We start from the raw sequence: 20,970 nt of genomic DNA on the forward strand, positions 1-20,970 counted from the left end.
TTGGGACAGTGCCCAACCTGTTTATCTTGTATCTACCCCAGCGCTTAGTACAGTGTCTGGCAAATGGTAAGTGCTTAACAAATACCGTTAGAAGATAAAAAAAAGACTTGGAAATCCTTGGTGGTGAGACCTTGTGAGGATGGAGTCTGCCCTGCTCTGTGCTGAGATTCACTCATTCAATTGTATTTACTGAGTGCTCACTATGTGCAGAGCACTGTACTAAGTGCTTGAACAAGCGCTGGAATGAATCGCATTCCCTCCTCTCTTTCTACTTTTCCTTCTCCCTCCCCCCCATACTGGCAGGCCCCCGCCCCACCCCTCAGCCACCGGCCAGACCCTCAGGCCTCAGCTTCAACTTCCCGCTGCTTGTCCTCTCCACCTCCCTGAGCTATGAGGGGGGCCTCTCCCCTGATGGCGATGGTGTGGTGGCTGGATGGGCGGATGGGCCTCGTGTGCTCACCACAAACAGCGGCAGCCTGATGCGCCTGTCCCCCCCAACCACAGGCATCCCCCAAAGTGGAGGGCGGAGTCATCCCAAAGCCTCCACCCAAGGCTATTTCCAGCCTCCTTCCAGCCTCTGCCTGGGCCTCCTCCTCTGTAATTGGCCTTTCTGTGGGCTCCCCCCTGCAATCTCCCCCGCCCCGGCTGTGCCGAAGGGGCCCAGCCCACAACCCCACAACCCCCTCCCCATTTGTTGTCCCTTTCCCCTCAGCCAGAGGGGATGGCCCAGGGCAACAAAGAGCCCGTCTGCCCACTGGGCTTCAGGGGACATTTCTGGGGACCGGCGGCCAAAGATGAACATTTGGCCGAGGGTTGGACTAGGATCATGGCAGGCAGAGGGGCTGGGTCACTGTTGGGGTGGACCCCTTCCCAGACAGAGCCCCCTCCTTCTTCTCCCCCTCGTCCCCCTCTCCATCCCCCCCATCTTACCTCCTTCCCTTCCCCACAGCACCTGTATATATGTATATATGTTTGTACATACATATTACTCTATTTATTTATTTATTTTACTTGCGCATATCTATTCTATTTATTTTATTTTGTTAATATGTTTGGTTTCGTTCTCTGTCTCCCCCTTCTAGACTGTGAGCCCACGGTTGGGTAGGGACTGTCTCTCTATGTTGCCAACTTGTACTTCCCAAGCGCTTAGTCCAGTGCTCTGCACACAGTAAGCGCTCAATAAATACGATTGATTGATTGATTGATCTGTGCCAGCTAGCTGAGGGCAGGGGAAGTCTGAGCTAACCTGTCAGGGCGTCAGGCAGCTGTTTCGAAGGTGGCAAAGCACCAGACACTTCTGGCTGACCTGGGGCTGGTCCCTTGCCTCTCAGTGTCAGGAAATCCTTACCCTGTGGGCCGACTCGGGGGCACAGGGGTGTGGTCAGCTCTCTGCCCAGCTCCTTGGCTGCCATGCCAAACTAATGGTCTGGCCATGGAGTCAGGCTCCCCATCAACCTTGCCCAACTGCCCCCAGGCCACGTCAGCGGAGCCTCTGCCAAAAGTCATCCAGACTCCCCCCCGCCCAAATTCTTCCAGCCCATAATTAAAAGGACCCAGATTCCCGTCATGTGGACTGGGTCTCGCCACTGAAACCTGGCCCTCCCCCAGCCAGGCAGCCAAGTCCTCAGGGTCAAGGGAGCTGGGAGATGCGGCTGGAACCCAAGTCAGAGCCAAAGCCAGAGCCGGCTGAGGAGGGAGGCTAACCGGGGCCATGGACAGGGCTTCAGGGGGCAAGGTGAAAGGGGCTCAGGTGGAGAGGGCTCAGGAGGAGAAGCTGGAGGGAGTAGGGAAGTGGAAATGTTTGAACTTTTAGACTGTCCCCTTTTAGACTGTGAGCCCACTGTTGGGTAGGGACTGTCTCTATATGTTGCCAATTTGTACTTCCCAAGCGCTTGGTACAGTGCTCTGCACATAGCAAGCGCTCAATAAATACGATTGATGATGATGACGAACAGGACCGGGCGACTGGATTTCAGAATACAACGGGCTGGAGGGTCGGGGGAGGCCTCAGGGGCACACTGCTGCCTTCCCATCTCATCATCATCATCATCAATCGCATTTCCTGAGCGCTTACTATGCGCAGAGCGCTGTACTAAGCGCTTGGGAAGTACAAATTGGCAACATATAGAGACAGTCCCTACCCAACAGTGGGCTCACAGTCTAAAAGGGGGAGACAGAGAACAAAACCAAACATACTAACAAAATAAAATAAATAGGATAGATATGTACAAGTAAAATAAATAAATAAATAAATAAATAGAGTAATAAATATGTACAAACATATGTACATATATACAGGTGCTGTGGGGAAGGGAAGGAGGTAAGATGGGGGGGATGGAGAGGGGGACGAGGGGGAAAGGAAGGAAGGGGCTCAGTCTGGGAAGGCCTCCTGGAGGAGGTGAGCTCTCAGCAGGGCCTTGAAGGGAGGAAGAGAGCTAGCTTGGCGGATGGGCAGAGGGGGGAATCTCTCCCTCTCCCATCTCCCCCTCTCCCTCCCGGGCATCCCGGAGGGCACTGCTCAGGGAAAGGAAAGGCAGAATGAAGGTCTCTGTGTAAGGCAGCTAGCAGAGAGTGAGTGACACTGAGTAAATAAAAGTAATCATCACTGTGGTATTTGTGAAGACTTACTATGTGCCGAGCATTGAGCTAAGCGCTGGGGTAGGTACAGTGCCATCAGATCGGCACAGCCCCTGCCCCACATGGGGTTCACAGTCTAAGGGAGAGGGAGAGCAGGAATCGATCAATCAATTGTATTTACTTTTTCTTTATTATTATTTTTAATGTTATTTTTTAAATAATAATAATAATAACGATGGCATTTTCTAAGCGCAGTTCTAAGCACTGCAGGGGTACAAGGTAATCAGGTTGTCCCACATGGGGTTCACCCATCCCCCTTTTACAGATGAGGTAACTGAGGCACAGATAAGTGTTATATTGTTCTCTCCTAGAGCTTAGTACAGACCTCTGCACAGTCAGTACTCAATTAGGGGAAGCAGCGTGGCTCAGTGGAAAGGGCACGGGCTTTGGAGTCAGAGGTCATGGGTTCAAATCCCAGCTCTGCCACTTGTCAGCTGTGTGACTTTGGACAAGTCACTTAGCTAATCTGTGCCTCAGTTGCCTCATCTGTGAAATGGATATTAAGACTGTGAGCCCCATGTGGGACAACCTGGTCACCTTGTAACCTCCCAAGTGCTTATAACAGTGCTCGGCATATAGTAACCACTTAATACATGCCATTCTTATTCTTATTACTATAAATACCATTGATTAATTGATTGATTTTGGGCAACTACTGCTCTGTAAAAAGGAAAGTCCCCATGCTTAGAAACCTAGCATATGCATATCCTTATCTCCTCCATCAATATGTAGTTAAGGAGGACCACCTCCCTCCACAGAGCACTTCTGTACTTCTCTTTAAGCTCTTGCTTCCCCCTGCCTGTAAAATTTATTTTAATATGAGTCTTCCCCACTAGGTTGTGAGCCTCTTCTGGGCAGGGATCATCAGTTTTCCACACACTTAGTGCAGTGCTCTGCACAGGGTAAATGTTCAATAAATATACTGATTGATACTCCCCCTTTTAGACTGTGAGCCCACTGTTGGGTAGGGACTGTCTCTATGTGTTGCCAATCTGTACTTCCCAAGTGCTTAGTACAGTGCTCTGCACATAGTAAGCGCTCAATAAATACGATTGATGATGATATCCAGAAAACTGGGTTACCAAATTTTTGGTTGTGATAAACATTTAGAGGGGTGTACTATCTATATTCAAGTCACTATGTATATATGTTTGTACATATTTATTACTCTATTTATTTTACTTGTACATATTTACTATTCTATTTATTTTATTTTATTTTGTTGTCTGTCTCCCCCTTCTAGACTGTGAGCCCGCTGTTGGGTAGGGACCGTCTCTATATGTTGCCAACTTGTACTTCCCAAGCGCTTAGTACAGTGCTCTGCACACAGTAAGTGGTCAGTAAATATGATTGAATGAAAGAATGAATGACTTTCTCAGTCACATAGTTGACAAGCGGCGGAGCCGGGACCTCTGACTCCATAACCTCTGACTCCCAAACCCGGGCTCTTTCCACTGAGCCATGCTGCTTCCCTATTAGTTAAACTCTTACTGTGTGTCAAACACTGTTCTAAGTGGTAGGGAAACGTTCAAGCAAATTAGTTTGGACACAGTCCCTGTCCTTCGTGGGACTCACAGTCAAAGTCTGAGTCTAAGTAGGTGGGAGAACAGGAGAACTGAAGCAGGGAGAAGTTAAGCGACTTGTCCAGGATCATCCAGAAAACATTTGACAGAGCTGGAATTAGAACCCAGGCTCTCTGACTCCCAAGTTCATGCTCTTTCCACTAGGACAGTGATGGACGGTCCCTAGCACCAACTAGGGCTTCTTCTTTGAGCACTTACCCGGTGCAGATCGCTATACTAAGCGCTTGAAGGTTTTCTTCACAAGTCTCCGGAGGGGTGACCTGAGGGTGGTTCTGAGAAACTCCCCACTGCCAGCCATGGGATACAGGCTGAGATGGGGGGGGCCCCCTTAAAACGCTTCCATTGCTGACTGCTAAGAAAGGTTGGGAATGCAGTCATAGGGGTCTCGTTTCTGGGAGGGCTGACCACCCTGTCCTTCCCCGATCCAAAGCCTCTCCACTGGCTGCCTCCCCAGCAGGTCTCCATCTCCATTCAAAGGCCGGGGGAGAGATTTATCCTTTTGCTCTTCCTCCCTCCCAACACCAAAGTACTTCTGGACATATCTGTCATTTTATTTACTTATATTGATGTCTGTTTTCCCTACTGTAGACTGTGAGTTCGTTGAGGGCAGGGAATGTCACTGTTTATTGTTATAGTGTACTTTCCCAAGCACTCAGGACAGTGCTCTGCACACAGAAAGTGCTCAATAAATACGACAGAGTGAGAGAATGAGATGTAGAGATGTGGGACTGCCCAGGGTCTGTGTGAGCGGGTGGGCCGTCTAGACCCTTTTCCCCTTGCTTCTGAGCTGATCCTCCTCCAGAGCAATCTGCCTTCCACTTGGCAAGGCCCATCTGGCACAGGATCGGAGGCGCAGGAGGGCAAGGGCAGGCGGGTGAGCCCAGGGAATTGGTCTGGCACGGGCGAGGGGCACGGGCAGAGCTCTTTCCCCTTTGAAAACAGAAATAGTCTTCCGTCGGAAAGGCACTCCTGCCAACTTCCCGTGTTCCCTGCCAGCCTCGCCACGCTCCCTGCCACCAGGCCTGCCCTTGAGTGGGCCCGGACCCAGGCGCTCTGGGCCTCCCGCAGGCTGCAGCCCTGCCCCCTGGCACCTGGTCACACCCCCTGCTCACTCAGCACATGCCAGGACTCGGTAGCCCGGCAGCATCTGGATCCCATAAAGCCCTCTCCGGAGGTGTTGAATTTCAGCTGTTTATGAAGTTGGGATAGGCGGGGAAACCGCAGTGCGGGGCCTGGGCCCCTCCTTTCCCGGACCCCCGGACCCCTCCCCGCCCTGCCCCTCCTCCCCCCAAAACTGGAGGGCAGGAGGCTGCTTGGTCTGCCCACCCTGCTTCCCCTTTCCCCCTGCCCCTCACCCCTCCTCTTCTCCCCATCTGTGCCTTCCTCCTCCTTCTCCTCCTCCTCCTCCCAACCCCAGCTTTGTCTTTGAGTCATCCTTGTGCTGGAATCCCCGGGCTGTTCTTCTGAGGAACCGAAAGTCCGGTGTCCTGAACGCGGGGTGAGAATGGGGCTGGCCGAACAGAAAGCTGGGAAGTTGGTTGGTGGTTCAGGGGGGATGTCCGGAATGAGGAATGGGGACTCCCCAGATGGGGCTCACACTCATCTCTCCAGCCCAAGGACAGCCGTCACCACCTCTGACCCCGGGCCCAAGGGGCTAGGAGCCCCCGGAATTGGGCCTCCACAGTGGTGGCCACCGGGCGAGACCGCTGACCACCTGTGGAGCTGGGAAAGTCCATCCCAAATCAGGCTGGGATGCTGGTGACCTGGATCCCCTACTAAGGACCGCTTGCTGCCCAGGACTCACAAGGCTTAGAGTCACCTGGGGGGTGGGGGTGGGAGGCGGATGGGGAGGATTTTTATTGTCCTCCTGCCTGTCTGTCTGCTGGTCAAGGCAAGTGATTCATCCAGATGGCCACAAGCACCCTTCCTCCCCTCCCCGACCCTTCTAGAGCCAGAACCTGGCTTTCCCAGGTCACCTCCACAGGCCCTCCCCTGCCTGCCCTGATTTTGTTCCCTGGCACTTCATTCACACCCCTGCTGACTCTCACCCACTGCTCACACGCTGACACCCAGCTCTGACGCCAGCCCCCGATCCTGCTGCTGCTCCTGCTGAAAAAGGAGCGGGGGGTTGGGGACAGGAGGGGTGGGGCCTGGGAGTGGGGTGAAGGAGCAGGAGCAGGTGAGGGGGGCTGTGAATGGACAATGCTCCTTTGCAGTTCCTGGCTCCAGTGGTCCTAGCAGGGCGAGGGATGGAGACGGAGCTTCAGGAGCAGCCTGGACCTCATTGGTGGGGGCAGGGTTGGGGATTAAAAGGTGGAAATGCTGCCCTCAGATCTCTCTTCTCCTTTCCCATCCCACAGATCAGGATCCCAAGGCACTTCACCACCCTCTCATCTCTTCCCGCAGGCAGGCAGACAATGGGGGCACCAGGACCCAGGTTCTGCCCTCCCCCATCAACCCAACCCAGCCGCAGCAGCTCGACCAGGAAGGGAAACCCCCAGCTCTGGCCCCGACAGAGAGCAGGGTCCAAGGCAATGCCTTCAAATGGCCCTAAGGTCAAGGGACGAAAAGAGAAGGGACCCGAAGAGAGGGCAGTTGTGCTTCTCTAAACTCCCGCTGACTGGCCTAAAGGGACCTCGGGGGAGGGGGGGGGGGGGTAGGGGAGGGGAAGGTGAGAAGAAGAGCCAGCTACTGCCTGCTGGGTAGGGAAGTGGAGGGTCTTTTTCCTTTTTTTTGCATCATGGGGAGGAGAACAGATAAGCAAAGGTGTTGCGGTGGGAATAGAGTTCTCTTGGACTGTGTGTGTGTGTGTGTGTGTGTGTGTGTGTGTGTGTGTGTATGTGGTGTGGGGGGTTGCTACAGTCTGTGAAAGCCCCACACCTCCTCACGGGTGTTTGCCCTCCCCCCCACCCCGTCCGCTACCCCCCAGCAGCCTTCTGCCTGGCCGGCCTGACTGCTCCTGTCTACTGGCAGGGAGGCTCCCAGCCACTCTGCCTGGTAACTCGAGTTGGCTCTTCCTCTTCTCCCTGAGGCTCCAACAGAACATGGGTGTGGGTGGGGGGAGTTATGGCAGCAGGGAGGTCTTCCCCTTGCCAACCACCACCACCTTGTTATAATCAAATCACTCCTCCACCCACCCTGGGTAGGAGGAGAGTTACACACTCCCCACCCCACCCGCCTCATCCCCAAGAGCTTGGCTGAGTGTGGGAGTGTGTTCCTCTGTATTCAGAGTTGCCCTCTAGGAGCTGCGCCCTCTCTACCCATATTGTCCTCCGGCCCCCAGCCACGATTACCCACCCGCGGCCTGGGAGGCAAAGTGCCTATGGGGGCCTGAGCCCTCCTCAGGGTGGAGGGGAGGTGGGGGGGGGGAGCCGACCCACAAGTTAATTCTTTCCATCTCACTGTGCATTTTCCTCTTTGCACAGCGGGATTGTAGGACGGGCTGAGCCCGCCCTGTGGTTAGGAGGGGATGGGAGAGGGAACTTGCCAGAGGTCTTGTGGCCCCTTTCTCCATTCCAGGGGCCACTCAGCTTCCTTTCGCTGGCCCTGGGAGGGAGTGGGAGAGTTGGGAAGCTTTGGTAGGAGGGAGGACTCTGGCCATTGTACGCCCTTGTACTTCTCTCTAACCATTCCTCTCTCTCTGGGACTGAACACTGCCATGCCTGGGAAGGCCTTTGAATTGGGCTAACCCACCACTGAGCAGCTCCCTCCTTCCCTCCCTCTCTCCCTCCTTCCATCTCCCCTCCTTCCTTCCATCCCCTTTCGATCCCGCCCTCTCCCCCTCCCCTTCCCTTCCTAACACATACTGGGCTGGTTACGTGGGGTAGGATGAGGGGGCATGGGGTACAGAGGAGTCAACCTCTCCCCCTCCTTACATGGTGGTCACCCTGTCACTCCTTCTTCACCTACTCCCACATGCAGAATTCCCCATTGGGGATGGGGGAGGTGGAGGGAAGGAGAAAGCCTGTGGGATGACCCCGGGGTGGGGTTGGGGGGATAGGAGGTGGAGGGGGGGAGAAACTTTGGAATATGCTATCTCTGACCTCCACTAGTGGTGTTTCATGCAGAGGGTCTGCTGGGGGCAGTGGGCAGTGGGCAGTGGACAGGTTAGGGGTGACAGCGTCCAATCTGAACCGGGTTTGGGGTTCTTTCTGGTCGCCATCACCACCTCCCCACTGCTTCCTGGATTCTCCCTTCCTCCCTCTCCCAGAAGGGTCCCAAATTCCTCCCAGAAAAGAAGGAGGGCAGGGGAAAATGGTTCAGGTCTTGGATGCCCTAGGGATATGCCCTTCCACTCACCTGCCTCCGTGGTTACCATGGTAATCCAGCCCCCCTCCCCCCCAGTGAGAAACACAAAAAAGAATCCCTCCGGATGGATGGGGGCTATTGGGGATGATTCTGCTCTATGTCAGTGTGGAGAATGGAGAGGTCACTTTAGCAAGAACCTAAACAACACTAATGTAAATAGGTGGTTGTCCCTCCCATGTCGCCCCCCCCGCCCCCCAGAAGGTTTAGAGGGATGTCTTTATGATCCTTCACACCAGCTGATTTTGCCTCTCCAAGCATAGGAGGATTTAACAATCCTTCCCCCTCCCCTATACCCTTCCCCACCCCCCACCCCAATCCTGCTCCAGGCAACCCCTGGGCTCTTCTTTCCCCTCTCCAGGTCCTCCTGGCCCATGTGTATGCCAGGCAGAGGGGCAGCCCAGCCCAGTGGATCTTGGTGCTGCTGCAGGCTCTGTAGTTCATCTCCCGTTGCTATGGAAACTGGCCCTGGTACGGTGTGTGGTGTCTAATTGAGCTCTCTCTCTCTCTCTCTCTGCTCCCTTATATGGTAGGAGGCAAGGGGAGCGGGAGAGCCCAGCTTGGGGAATGGAGCGGGGAGCACTAGGAAAGGGGGTGCTCTGCCTGGGGAGGGGGCCCTGTCTGGGCTCCTTGAAGGGAAGAGTTTGTGGGCATGAGGCTAACGAACCAACAGCGAGAGGGATGGGAGCCTCCAGGGTTCACAAGTATGTATGGGAGCCTGAGCGGATCTCTGCCTAGGATTGCTGCTAGAGACTCCTACGTACCTAATGGCCCCTCCAGGCCAGAGACTGCAGGGTCTCTCAGGAGGATGTGATTTCTCCAGAGGTGGAAGCTCTAAGGTCTGGGGGGACCTTGTGGACAGAGACCAAAGTGCCGGAGCTCCATTAACTCACGACTCACCCCGCCATCTGAGTAGGAAGGAATAGGAGAGGGTGGAACTTGGATACTCCCCCATTCCTTCCCCACTGCACTTTTGTACATATATCCTTTATTGATTCTAATGTCTGTTTCCCCATGAGACTGTAAGCTCCTTAAGGGCAAGAACTGTGTCTCCCAACTCTACTGTATTGTACTCTCCCAAGTGCCAATGCTCTGTATGCACTAAGTGCTCGACAAATACAACTGATTGATTGAAATCTGGATCTCACTCTCCCTGCTTCCCTCCCTCCCCCTGGGAGGGAGTTTCTATGCCGGGAAACTCACTGAGGAAGAAGTGTTGACTAGTGCTCTGGGAGCAATACTCTCCTTGGGTGAAGAGGGGCTTCAAGGGAGGTAATAACTAGGGTATCTTGAAGGGAGTTATACTCAGGTCACTGGGCATCCAGTCCAGTTCCCCTCCTGTCCTCTTCTGGAAATTTCTCTGTAAGTGCTCTCAGCGACCAGAGAGCCCAGAGAATTGGCCCAGAGAGGCCTGAGCCACTATTTGTGGGAAACCAATGTGGCTTAGCCGAAAGACCACAGATCTGGGAGTCAGATGACCGGGATTTTAATTCCAGCTTCACCACTTCTTTGTTGTGTGACCTTGGTCAAGTCACTTAACTTCTCTGTGCCTCAGTTGCCTCACCTGTAAAATAGGGATTAAGACTGTGAGACTCAAGTGTCCAATCTGATTATCTTGTCTCCACCCCAGCACTTAGTACAGTGCCTGGGACATAGTAAGCGCTTAGCAAATACCATAAAAAACCACTGACTCCTACCCCAGAGCCTCACAACCTCCTTTTCCTTTGCTTTTCTTTGCCCCCCTACTTGCACCCTAGAACATCCCAGCACAGGGACAAGGGACAAAGCAGTCTAGTCTGGGTCCAGCCCTAGTCCTAGGAACCCAGTGATTAAACCCCCCAATTAATATGTGTGTGTGTGCGCATGCGCAAACGTGTGTGTGCATGATCGTGTGAAGGAATGCTTTGGAATAAGATTGCATATCAAAAATACTGGCAGGGGAATTAAGTCTCCCTTCTGTCTGGGCAGCAGGAGCTTGGGTAGGTCTGATGGATACATGTGACACACAAATAGTAATACCTTGAATTCAAAGAGCGTGCTCATTTCCCGAAGTTTTCCACATTACTTATTTCATGTTTTGTCCTCACAACATCCCTGCAAGGTAGGGGAAGCCAGGTGTCATTACCCCCATTTTACAGATGAGGAAATTGAGGCATAGACCCAGGAAGCGACTTGTTTCGAGTCACACAGCAGGCCGGGGTCAGGGCTGGAACTAAAACCCGGGCCCCCTGAGCCCCAGGACCCTGCTTTTTCCATTCTTTTGCCTTCCACGGATGAAAGCGCATAAAGGCAATAGAAATGAGAGTGTGTAGGCAATCAATCCAACAAATGTGTGTGACTGTGTGTTGATGAAATATAGTCACAACCTCAGCGTGTGTCGCCCCGGGAGCCATCTCAGGCTTGGAGCTTGTTGGCGTTTTGACCTGTTTTCATCCCCGTTCTCCCTCACGGTCGCCTTTAGGGCTAATTAGTTGCCACCTCTGAGGGACGTGAGGGTCACTGGGGATCGTGCTTTGGGTACCCAGCGTGGCTCAGTGGAACAGAACACGGGCTTTGGAGTCAGAGGTCAAGGGTTCAAATCCCAACTCCGCCAATTGTCAGCTGTGTGGCTTTGGGCAAGTCACTTGATTTCTCTGTGCCTCCGTTACCTCATCTGTAAAATGGAGATTAAGACTGTGAAGCCCCCTGTGGGACAACCTGATCACCTTGTAACCTCCCCAGCGCTTAGAACAGTGCTTTGCACATAGTAAGCACTTAATAAATGCCATTATTATTATTATTATTACGGGTTCAAATCCCGACTCCGCCAGTTGTCAGCTGGGTGACTTTGGGTAAGTCACTTCACTTCTCTGTGCGTCACCTACCTCATCTGTAAAATGGGGATGAAGACTGTGAGCCCCCCCATGGGACAACCTGATCACCTTGTACCTCCCCAGTGCTTAGAATAGTGCTTTGCACATAGTAAGCGCTTAATAAATGCCATTATTATTATTATGGGTTCAAATCCCAACTCCGCTAATTGTCAGCTAGGTGACTTTGAGTAAGTCACTTCACTTTGTGCGTCAGCTACCTCATCTGTAAAATGGGGATGAAGACTGTGAGCCCCCCCATGGGACAACCTGATCACCTTGTACCTCCCCAGTGCTCAGAACAGTGCTTTGCACATCAATCAATCTATCGTATTTGAGTGCTTACTGTGTGCAGAGCACTGTACTAAGCGCTTGGGAAGTACAAGTTGGCAACATAATAAATGCCATTATTATTATTATGGGTTCAAACCCCGACTCCGCCAATTGTCAGCCGGGTGACTTTGAGTAAGTCACTTCACTTCTCCGTGCGTCAGCTACCTCATCTGTAAAATGGGGAGGAAGACTGTGAGCCCCCCCCATGGGACAACCCGATCACCTTGTACCTCCCCAGCGCTCAGAACAGTGCTTTGCACACCAATCAATCAATCAATCGTATTTATTGAGCGCTTACTGCGTGCAGAGCACTGTACTAAGCACTTGGGAAGTACAAGTTGGCAACATAATAAATGCCATTATTGTTATTATGGGTTCAAATCCCGACTCCGCCAGTTGTCAGCCGGGTGACTTTGGGTAAGTCACTTCACTTCTCTGTGTGTCAGCTACCTCATCTGCAAAATGGGAAGACTGTGAGCCCCCCCGTGGGACAACCCGATCACCTTGTACCTCCCCAGCGTTTAGAACAGTGCTTTGCACGTAGTGATCGCTTCATAAATGCCATGATTATCATTATCAGGCGGTCCAGTGGGCCGGCCCTCACGCCTTTAAATGGCTTCAGAATGAAGGGCCCGGCTTCGGGAATGAGAGGGGAGTCGGAGGGCTGTACCACTTCGAAGGAGGGGGGGACCCCGTGTCTCTAGACCTACGGGCCTGCCCTTTTTTCCGCCTGGAGCTGCAAACGGTTTGCTCGACGGGTTTTCGAGTTGTTTAAAAAAGAGAGATATCGCCGTCGGAAGGGCGGGTTATCCGCTCTGCCTGCGGCTTGGAGACTCGTCGCCTTTCGGTCTCCCCCCTCTTGGCGCGATGGTACCGTCCCGGTTTAAAAGGGGGAGCCCAGCTGGGCGGGCGCAGTGTGGAGGCGGCGGGAGGAGGAGGAGGTTGGGGAGGAGCTGGTGGGCACCGGTGGGCACCGGTGGGCAGCGGGCACCGGGACGGAGCCTCCGGGAGGCTGAACAGGAGCAGGTAGGGCCCGGACTCCGACCTCTCGGGGTCCTCCTCCGACCCCAGGGACTGAGAGACACCCCCCCCCATCACCCCCCAAGGCCCGGGGGAGTGCCAGGTGATGCCATCATCTTCATCATCATCAATCGTACTTATTGAGCGCTTACTGTGTGCAGAGCGCTGGACTAAGCGCCTGGGAAGTCCAAGTTGGCAACATCTAGAGCCAGTCCCTACCCAACAGTGGGCTCACAGTCTAAAAGGGGGAGACAGAGAACAAGGGGTGGCCCCTCACCCTGGGGGGCTGGGAGGGGGTCTCCCTGCCAACCCCGTCCTCCCCCTGGCCCGGAATGCCCTCCCTCCGCACATTCATTCAATCGTATTTATTGAGCGCTTACTGTGTGCAGAGCACTGGACTCCGCTCTCTTCCTCCCTTCAGAGCCCTACCGAGAGCTTTTAGACTGGGAGCCCACTGTTGGGTAGGGACTGGCTCTATATGTTGCCAACTTGGACTTCCCCAGCGCTTAGTCCAGTGCTCTGCACACAGTAAGCGCTCAATAAATATGATTGATTGATTGAGAGCTCACCTCCTCCAGGAGGCCTTCCCACACTGAGCCCCCTCCTTACCTCCTTCCCCTCCCCACATCACCTGTATCTATCTATATATGTGTGTACGCATTTATTACTCTATTTTATTTGTACGTATTTGTTCTATTTATTTTATTAATATGTCTTGTTTTGTTGCCCGTCTCCCCCTTCTCGACTGTGAGCCCACTGTTGGGTAGGGACTGTCTCTATATGTTGCCAACTTGTACTTCTCAAGCGCTTAGTCCAGTGCTCTGCACACAGTAAGCGCTCAATAAATACGATTGATTGAGCGCTCACCTCCTCCAGGAGGCCTTCCCACACTGAGCCCCCTCCTTCCCTCCTTCCCCTCCCCACATCACCTGTATCTATCTATATACGTTTGCACGCATTTATTACTCTATTTTATTTGTACATGTTTGTTCTATTTATTTTATTAATATGTCTTGTTTTGTTGCCCGTCTCCCCCTTCTCGACTGTGAGCCCGCTGTTGGGTAGGGACCGTCTCTAAATGTTGCCGGCTTGGACTTCCCAAGCGCTTAGTACAGTGCTCTGCACCCAGTAAGCGCTCAATAAATACGATTGAATGAGTGAATGAATGAACGCCGGGCTTTCTCGCTTGAGGAGGGGTGGGGTCCCGGTGAGAGCCCCCTCCCCGTGTGTGTGTGTGTGTGTGTGTGTGTGTGTGTGTGTGTGTGTAGGGGAGGGGGTCGCAGGCAGGAAGGGGAGAAGCCGGGGGGTCTTAAAGGGGTGGTTTTCTGGGCTCAGCCACAGGTAGCCGGGGGTCCCTCCCCCTCCTCCCGGTCCAGGGACGGGACGGTGAGACCCCCTCCCCACCCCGGGACCCCTCCCTGAGTGCTATTCCGGGAGACAAAGGGAACCCCTGGGGCTGGGGGCTCCCTCTGGGCCCCCTCCATCATCATCATCATCATCATCAATCGTATTGATTGAGCGCTTACTGTGTGCAGAGCACTGGACTAAGCGCTTGGGAAGTCCAAGTTGGCAACATGTCATCATCAATCGTATTTATTGAGCGCTTACTATGTGCAGAGCACTGTACTGAGCGCTTGGGAAGTACAAATTGGCAACATATAGAGACAGTCCCTACCCAACAGTGGGCTCACAGGCTAAAAGACTGTCCTGGCGGTCGCCCCCCAGCTCACCTGTCTGTCACCATCCCGCCTGCCCTCCCTCCTTCCACCCGGGGATAACCGGGGTCTTGGGGAGCTTAGGGGGGTCCCGGGGGTCTGTTTGGGCCTGGCATCTCGGGGGGCCAGGTAGGAGGGGTCCTTGGGGTCTCCGAGGCCCAGGGCTGGATCAGGGGGATGCCAGAGTGACAGGGGCCAGGAGGATTTATGGAGGAAGGGAGAGGGGGCCCCCCATCTCTGTTGGGACCTTGCCCCGCAGCTGGGGGGTCCTGGAGGGTCCCCCTCCCCAACCTCCTACAAGAAACCCAGCAAGGCCTAGGATTAGGAAAGTGGGGGCCGCAGCGGACAGAGAGGGGGTCCTGGCCATGCCCCTGCCCTTTCCCCCCCTCTCCCACCCCCTGCCCTCTCCTCCCCAGCCCCATCCTACCGCCCAGCGCCCACCCCGCAAGGGGGGCTCGAGGTGGGACGGCTGACTGACAGATTTGATGCCTGGCATCTTGGGCGAAGGGTGCATAGAGGCATGGGTTGGGTCAGAGCGTGTGGATTTGTGTGTGTGTGTGTGTGTGTGTGTGAGGTCTGAGATGTGGAGCGGGTGTCTGTGTGTCTGGAGCGGGTGGGCGCAGGGTGGGAAGACCGTGCATTTGTGTGTCTGGTGGGGTGGGCGTGTGTGGTCGTCTGGGCCTTTGTGTGCAGTTCTGGGCAGAGGGCAGTGGGTTTGTGTGTCGGAACAGGGAATGAGTGTGTGTGTCTGCTGGATCTATGTGTCGGAGGAGAGGAGAGGGGACATTTGTGAGACAAGGGGGTCGGTGGGGGGTTGTTGGACACTTGGGGTGTGAATAGGGAGTGGCCATGGGTGTCTGGAGAGCCATGAGTGACCGTGCCGTAGGAGTGATGTGTGTGTGTGTGTGTGTGTGTGCGTGTTAGGGGTGGGTGAGAAGCAGCGTGGCTCAGTGGGCTTTGGAGTCAGTGGTCATGGGTTCAAATCCCAACTCTGCCAATTGTCACTGTGTGACTTTGGGCGAGTCACTTCACTTCTCTGGGCCTCAGTTACCTCATCTGTAAAACGGGGATTAAGACTGTGAGCCCCCTGTGGAAAAACCTGATCACCTTGTAGCCTCCCCAGCGCTTAGAACAGTGCTTTGCACATAGTAAGCGCTTAATAAATGTCATTATTATTATTAGAACCTGCACATGTACTGTATATTTCTGGAGGGGGGGAGGGGGAAGAGTGTGTGCATCTCAACTGTTGTGAATTGGGGAAGATCTAGAAGCTGTCACATGGTCTTAATACATTGCCCCGCGCACAGTAAGCGCTCAATAAATACCATGATTTTCCCCACTTGGCCCCTTCCTTGGCTTTTTGGGTGTGTGTCTGGGGACCCTCCTTTCCTGCCCCGATCCCCGGAGCCAGGTAGGTGGGCCCCACCTCAGCTTCAGGGGGTCCAGGCCCCGGGGAGCGAATAGCACCGAGCACAGATGAGGGCAGAGAGGGGCACATATGTGGTGCCCAGTTGTGGGGAGGGTGGTTGTCGTTGGGTTCTCAGTGAGGAAAGAGAACCTGGAGACCCTATGGTCTCCCCAGCTGCACCTTGGCCTGTTACTCTGCCTGCAGGGGCCGGTTTTCCAGGTCCAAATTCCTTCTCATTTATTTATGAACTTTGTGGGGAATCTGGCAAAGACCGGGAACAAGGCGGAAGACTTTTCTTTCTTTCTCTCCTCCTTTCTCCCTCTCTCTCCCAGAGGAAGGAGAGTAGAGGGAGGGGGGGCAGGGAGCCGAGGTTCTGACCCAGCTAATAATACACACAGATATATTTTTAATCTTGCCTGAAACTTTGCAGGTTTGTCTCTCGGCGCCTGCCTGCTTCCCGCTGCTTTCTGTTTATCTTGGGAATGATTTTCTCTTTGACTCTGGTGTCCACCTCCCCCCTCCCCCCCGACCAACACACAACCCCGACCCGCTCTCCTGGCCCTGTTTCCAGAGGCTCTGTGCCTGGCTGGCCTCGTCGTCAGGGGTAGAACCGGGGCAAGGAGAGATGGGGAAGGGAGTTACTTATTATTTCCTCCTTGGGAGGCTGAATGCACCCCATCTTCTCCTCGCCTGGCTCTTCACCAGCCTTGCCCTATTTCGTGTGGGCAGCAGAGGCAAGGCCTCTATACCCTGCCCACTGCGTACTGAGAGGCAGGGAGGCACAGTTTTTTAGACTGTGAGCCCACTGTTGAGTAGGGACTGTCTCTATATGTTGCCAATTTGTACTTCCCAAGCGCTTAGTACAGTGCTCTGCACATAGTAAACGCTCAATAAATACAATTGATGATGGTTGATGATGATGAGGGGTGTGTGGCACTGGCCCAGCAGTGGGCATATGGGGACATTATACCTACTAACTATACTGTCCCCTGGTACGGGCTTAGTCCAGTGCTCTGCACGCAGTAAGCGCTCTATAGGTTACCAGTGAGGGACCAGGCCCCATGGACACCAGTAGAGATTTTTTTTTCAGTCCCAATGGGCAAACAGACCCACTCCAGGGTGACTGTTTATCCCCCAGAGGGGAGGCTGGGCCCACCTTGCCCATCTCTGGCCTGTGGGATGTCCATTGCACCCTTACAGGGGGTGACGGGGCCGTGCTTTGTCCCTGCGGTGCCCCTCCACTTCTCTGCCTCGACCGTCCCGTTCTGTGTCCTCACTCTCCTCCGTGATGCCAGGGTGCGTCAGCGGCGGCACCAAGGCTCCCCAGGGATCGCCGAGGTTGGTGTCAGCCCAGGCGGAGAGCCATCTTGAAGAGACGCTTGTGGAGCCAGCGGTGGTCTCCTGAGCGGAGGATTGGGTGGGTCTCGGGACATCGTCTGGGAGCTAAATTCCCTCCTAGCCTTGTCAATCAATCAATGGTATTTATTGAGCGCCTGCTGGGGACAGACCACTGGACTGGGCGCTTGGGAGCCAACAGGAGAGTTGGTAGACACGATCCTGGCCTTCAAGGAGCCCCGTCTCTTGGTCACTTGGCTGGTGGCAGAGGGGCAAAGCAGGGCCCGAGATCCCTATCTTTTTCCCTGCCCCTTGCCCTCCAGATGACGTTTTTGTTTCTCTTCTTGGACACGCCTGCCCCCAACCAGAGAAAGACCTCCAGTGGGACCCCAACAGGTGACCCCCGCTTCCCCTACATGACGGGGGAGGTGTGGGATGTGACCTCCAGCCTGTCATTTCTGGATCCAAGCCTTGGCAGAAGCGGATTGGGCTGGGGCATACTTTTGGCCTGATCCAATAATGACCGTCCTCAGGGCGTTAAGAGGTCCAGAGGTTCATGGAGGACAGCCGTGGGCAGCCGGGAGATGGCAGAGATGGTAGTGTGTCCGGTCGGGGGGATGTGGGAGGGGAGCGAGGACTGAGAGAGTGATGGGCAGGTGAGAGAGGGCGGGGGTGGAAGGAGAGTGTGGGGAGGGAGTCTGGGAGAACCAGGGAAGTTTAAGGGCATGGTGGATATCAATCAATCATATTTACTGAGCGCTTACTGTGTACAGGGCACTGTACTAAGCGCCTGGGAGAGTACAACAGAACAATATAACAGACGCAATCCTTGCCCGTGACAAGCCTACAGTCGTCATGATCTGGGGCTTGGTGGGCTGTTGACCTGCTGTTGGAGGTAGCAGTACACGTATGTACACACGTGTGCCGGGGAGGGGGGGTGCCCAGTCCACTGGGCTGTTTTGGAGGAGAGAGATTAAGGCCCGCAGTTTGAGGGATGGGAAACGGGTGGGATGAGGTCAGAGATTGAGGGTTTGGGCAGAAGCAGAGGAGGAGGCGGCAGCAGTGACAACAAGCTGGTCAGCCTGACTCTAGCCCTTGCTCTGGATTGCTGGGCTGAGTCTGGGGCTGTGGGTACCTGGAATAAGGATATTAATAGTCACTTTGGTATTTGTTCAGCACTTAGTAGGTGCCAGACGCTGTGCTAATCACTGGGGTGGATACAAGCACGTCAGATTGGACACAGTCCCTGTCCCACGTGGGGTTCACAGTCTTAATCCCCATCTTACAGGTAAGGGAACTGAGGCCCAGAGAAGTGAATAATAATGGCGATATTTGTTAAGCGCTTACTATGTGCCAAGCACTGTTGTAAGTGCTGGGGTAGATACAAGGTAATCAGGTTGTCCCTCGTGGAGCTAACAGTCTTAATCCTCATTTTATAGATCAATCAATCGTATTTATTGAGCGCTTACTGTGTGCAGAGCACTGTACTAAGCGCTTGGGAAGTACAGGTTGGCAACATATAGAGACAGTCCCTATCCAACAGTGGGCTCACAGTCTAGAAGGGGGAGATAGAGAACAAAACAAAACATATTAACAAAATAAAATAAATAGATATGTACAAGATAAATAGAGTAATAAATACGTACAAACATATACATATATACAGGTATATATATACCTATATATATAGATGAGGTAACTGAGGCACAGAGACGTTGAGTGACTTGCCCAAGGTCACACAGCAGACAAGTGACGGAACCGGAATTAGAACCCAGGTCCTTCTGACTCCTAGGCCAGTGCGCTATCCACTAGACCACGTTGGGGCTGGGATTGGGTAGGTCCCCCCCCCGCCCCCTCCACCGACACCCGTTGACTACACTGTTCCCCGACCAGGTGGAAAGTTGTGGGAGGGCCTTCGGTGCCCATCCTGGAGTGGGGTTGGGGTGAGGGAAGGGGCACCTCTCTCCAGCATAAAATCACTCTAGATAAGCAGCATGGCTCAGTGGAAAGAGCATGGGCTTTGGAGTCAGGGGTCATGGGTTCAAATCCCAGCTCTGCCAATTGTCAGCTGTGTGACTTTGGGCAAGTCATTTAACTTCTTTGTGCCTCGGTTACCTCATCTGTAAAATGAGGATTAAGACTGTGAGCCCCCCGTGGGACAACCTGATCACCTTGTAACCTCCCCAGTGCTTAGAACAGTGCTTTGCACATAGTAAGCGCTTAATAAATGCCATAATAATGATAATAATAATAATAATAATAATAAAATCACTCTAGATAAGCAGCATGACTCAGTGGAAAGAGCATGGGATTTGGAGTCAGGTGTCATGGGTTCAAATCCCAGCTCCGCCAATTGTCAGCTGTGTGACTTTGGGCAAGTCATTTAACTTCTCTGTGCCTCGGTTACCTCATCTGTAAAATGGGGATTAAGACTGTGAGCCCCCCGTGGGACAACCTGATCACCTTGTAACCTCCCCAGTGCTTAGAACAGTGCTTTGCACATAGTAAGCGCTTAATAAATTTCATTATTATTATTATTATTATGGGAATTAAGACTGTGAGCCCCCTGTGGGACAACCTGATCTTGTAACCTCCCCAGAGCTTAAAACAGTGCTTTGCACATAGTAAGTGCTTAATAAATGCCATCATGTTGTCTGTCTCCCCCTTCTAGATTGTGAGCCTGCTGTTGGGTAGGGACCGTCTCTATATGTTGCTAAGTTGGACTTCCCAAATGCTTAGTACAGTGCTCTGCACACAGTAAGTGCTCAATAAATACAATTGAATAAATGAATCCTTTCTCCCAAGCTAAACGCTCATGCCTGAGCTAACGGAAGGCTTTGGGCTCCAAATCCAATGCTCTGCGCACAGTAAGCGCTCAATAAATACGATTGAAGGAATGAATTAGTATTTATTTATTTTATTTGTACATCTTTATTCTATTTATTTTATTTTGTTAATATGTTTTGTTGTCTGTCTCCCCCTTCTAGACTGTGAGCCCGCTGTCGGGTAGGGACCGTCTCTAGATGTTGCCAACTTGGACTTCCCAAGCGCTTAGTCCAGTGCTCTGTGCACAGTAAGCGCTCAATAAATACGATTGAAAGAATGAATTAGTATTTATTTTGTTCTATTTATTTTATTTGGTGAATATGTTTCATTTTGTTGTCCGTCTCCCCCTTCTAGACGGTGAGCCCGCTGTCGGGTAGGGACCGCCTCTAGATGTTGCCAACTTGGACTTCCCAAGCGCTTAGTCCAAGCACAGTCCAAGCACTGTGTGCCAAGGCTCTGCACACAGTAAGCGCTCAAGAAATACAATTGAATGAATTATTATTATTATTATAAGACTGGGCAGCCTGGGCTTACTTGGGGGAGGGGAGTGGGGTCTGTTGGTTCTGGGGAGGGCACCCCATCACCCACCCCTCTCATGGAGCTGCTGCCAAGGAAGGTGGCTGGGGCAAGGGAGGGTGGGGCTGTCCTGCCACTGGGGGAGGGAATGATTTAACCTTTGCCCTTTAAACTCCCCCCACCCCACCCCCCTCCCGGCTCCAGGCCCTGTCTTTCGTCCAGCCGTCCTCTCCTGATACAGCCCATGGGGGCAGAGAGGTGGGCCCCCAGGTCACCTGAGGGCCAGAAGGGGTCTGCGGCCAGGCCGCCTACGATGCCACTGGGCCGTCCAGGTTAAGAGCAGGGGCAGCTGTGCCCATAGAGTTAATTCTGCTGAATATAGACAAGCTGAACCCTTAAGGCAAGGGAGGAGAGCCCCCTCCACTCTGCTCCCCACCCCAGCC

The 20,970-nt window shown here is 53.5% G+C and overlaps 1 protein-coding gene across 1 annotated transcript in view; it reads left to right on the top strand.

Annotated features, from left to right (window-relative positions):
* Nucleotides 1-12,698: 12,698 nt before the first annotated feature.
* PLXNA3 (plexin A3) overlaps nucleotides 12,699-20,970 on the top strand; it is a 48,620-nt gene continuing 40,348 nt past the window's right edge. Inside the window, 1 exon segment of the mRNA XM_038747990.1 lies at nucleotides 12,699-12,733. The gene's annotated coding sequence lies outside the window, so the exon portion shown is untranslated.

The sequence above is a fragment of the Tachyglossus aculeatus genome, chromosome 6, assembly GCF_015852505.1.
Source record: "Tachyglossus aculeatus isolate mTacAcu1 chromosome 6, mTacAcu1.pri, whole genome shotgun sequence".
Classification (NCBI taxonomy): domain Eukaryota; kingdom Metazoa; phylum Chordata; class Mammalia; order Monotremata; family Tachyglossidae; genus Tachyglossus; species Tachyglossus aculeatus.